Source organism: Phoxinus phoxinus, assembly GCF_949152265.1.
Source record: "Phoxinus phoxinus genome assembly, chromosome: 20".
Lineage (NCBI taxonomy): Eukaryota > Metazoa > Chordata > Actinopteri > Cypriniformes > Leuciscidae > Phoxinus > Phoxinus phoxinus.
In genome coordinates this window covers 159,429-162,322 of record NC_136895.1, presented here as the reverse complement: position 1 = coordinate 162,322, position 2,894 = coordinate 159,429, and the positions used below count along the sequence as shown (strand labels likewise).

The following is a 2,894-nucleotide window of genomic DNA, read 5'->3' as shown; positions in this document are numbered from 1 at the left end:
ATGTAGGCTAATGTAAAAATATCTCTCTAAAAGAACACACAGAGTACTATTGCTGACCTTGCATAATATCTCTTATTGCAGGCAAAAGATGGCTTGATCACTGGCTTTTCTTTACAAAGAATAATTGAAATAAAAAAGGAACTAAGCATATTTGTCTTGTCTTTTATTAAACATTTAGTGAACTTTAAAAAGGGTGTCCCACAATTCTGTCCCGTGCCGCTTTGCTACTAGGTCCGTCCAAGTGCACTGGTGGAGGTCATCATCAGGCTGGAGGTCATCATCAGGCTGCACCTCCACCACAGGGATCCTCTCCTTTCTGATGTGTAATGATGTGTAATACGGCACATGTAACAATAATGTCACAGTCCCTGTCAGGTGCAACCCTCAGCCTTTTCAGACACTGAAATTTTCCCTTTAGTTGCCCATGCTCAATTTAAAACTGTGCCCTTGTCCTGGCTAGAGCTCCATTGTCCGGGTTGTGGGTCAGGGAATGGGGTCATAAAATACTGCCTGCAGGTATAGCCCCTGTGTCTCCAAGCATGTTGTAATCACCTACATAATGAAAAAAAATAGTTATGTTAGGCTCAGAATACGTGTAGCCTATGTAATACAGTGTGCTTGATATTTATATTTTCCGTTTCCATGTTCAAATAATGTGCTACATGTGACTATGTGACTATGGTATAGTGTCACACACCGCCAAGACATTTTAGTCAGTCAACTGCATACTTTTTGATTCCATATCTTTTTTTATTTATTTAATATAATAATATTACTAATATGATATATTTAGAATTGTAATAGTAACTTACCTGCACATTTACACTGTTCACAAAATCCTCTTCATTGAGGCCTTGATGGGAACGTGTGTACAGTCTCGTTAGTGAATCACGTTAGTGAAGCCTGACACAAAGGCTACTGTAAATCATACTTATTGGCTAAGTCATGATTGCATGATCTTCATAATAAAAATATAATGTACCTGCATTGGCAAAAAAAAAAAAAAAAATCTGCTTTACAACCTTGGGTCTGGAAAAACCATAAAAACCCCTAAAAAAAAGCTTGAGCGCGAGGTAAACTTTGTGAATGGCACGACGGGCAGCACTTTTCACCAAGTTCACCGTATCACTCGCAAAGAATCTCAGGGAAATGCACACAGTTTGTGCTGTTGTTAAAGCCCGACTCCGACATTAAATGTGTTGTTCAACAAATTAATGATACAAATGACACTCACGAGTCACGAGAAAAACTATATCTCTCTAAAAGTACGCTATCGCGCTGCGCTAAAGGACTTCCCGGATCACCTCCGCTTATAAAGCCGGGATCTAATCCTGTTAACATGAAATAAGCCTGCTCGCGAGCAGGTTTAAGATTGCGCACCTGTTGCTATGACAGCAAGTCCAGGATGAGCGTCGAAGAACCAAACAATCCAAGATCATGCCAAATCGCCAACAATCAAATCCAGCTAAGTGAGTTAGCGACGTACGAAGAACGGACCCCTGGTTCTTTGAAGCTTTGTTATGTAACTTCTGCTAATGAACATTACTGACAGCGATTGCCAGCTCATGGGTGTTTTTTTTAGAGGTCACTGAGCATTGGTGGTTCAGTGGTAGAATTCTCGCCTGCCACGCGGGAGACCCGGGTCCGATTCCCGGCCAATGCAGAAAGTTAATTCCGGTGTGTCAGATGTCTGGTTCTTTGAAGCTTTGTTATGTAACTTCTGCTAATGAACATTACTGACAGCGATTGCTAGCTCATGGGTGTTTTTTTTAGAGGTCACTGAGCATTGGTGGTTCAGTGGTAGAATTCTCGCCTGCCACGCGGGAGACCCGGGTCCGATTCCCGGCCAATGCAGAAAGTTAATTCCGGTGTGCCAGAGGTCTGGTTCTTTGAAGCTTTGTTATGTAACTTCTGCTAATGAACATTACTGACAGCGATTGCCAGCTCATGGGTGTTTTTTTTAGAGGTCGCTGAGCATTGGTGGTTCAGTGGTAGAATTCTCGCTTCCCACGCGGGAGACCCGGGTCCGATTCCCGGCCAATGCAGAAAGTTAATTCCGGTGTGCCAGAGGTTTGGTTCTTTGAAGCTTTGTTATGTAACTTCTGCTAATGAACATAACTGACAGCGATTGCTAGCTCATGGGTGTTTTTTTTAGAGGTCGCTGAGCATTGGTGGTTCAGTGGTAGAATTCTCGCTTCCCACGCGGGAGACCCGGGTCCGATTCCCGGCCAATGCAGAAAGTTAATTCCGGTGTGCCAGAGGTTTGGTTCTTTGAAGCTTTGTTATGTAACTTCTGCTAATGAACATAACTGACAGCGATTGCTAGCTCATGGGTGTTTTTTTTAGAGGTCGCTGAGCATTGGTGGTTCAGTGGTAAAATTCTCGCCTGCCACGCGGGAGACCCGGGTCCGATTCCCGGCCAATGCAGAAAGTTAATTCAGGTGTGCCAGAGGTCTGGTTCTTTGAAGCTTTGTTATGTAACTTCTGCTAACTATTATAATTCAGAATTATTTCTTACCTTAAAATCGTTCTTGTCTTCAAATCACGTTCTTCTTCTGATGTAAATCCATCTCACAGCGTGTCTTCCAAACTGGACGACTGCAGAGGACTGATAAAGTTTGGCGGCGCATTGTTGTTGAGGTAATGGCGCGTTCGCTCAACGCATGGACGATTTGCATATCAATATATTTTGTGCGTGTGGGTGTGGTCACATTAAAACTAATGAGCAAGGGTTAGAGAACTTGGATATCTTGTTGGTTTTATACAAATTACTTAAACAGAGAATATTTGTTTTCGTTTTGAATCAGATCATTTAAAACTACACACTTAAATGATTATAAAGATACAGAGCTCATAAATGTGTGACAAGTATTCGCTGAGTTTTGTTTATGTTT

The 2,894-nt window shown here is 42.2% G+C and overlaps 1 long non-coding RNA gene across 1 annotated transcript; it reads right to left on the bottom strand.

Moving 5' to 3' along the window:
- Nucleotides 1-203: 203 nt before the first annotated feature.
- LOC306988190 lies at nt 204-1,519 on the bottom strand. The gene is made up of 3 exons (XR_013795347.1): nt 1,381-1,519; nt 813-853; nt 204-552 (listed from the first exon to the last, which is right to left on the bottom strand). It is a non-coding gene; the product is annotated as an uncharacterized lncRNA (long non-coding RNA).
- Between the last annotated feature and the right edge of the window lie 1,375 nt (nt 1,520-2,894).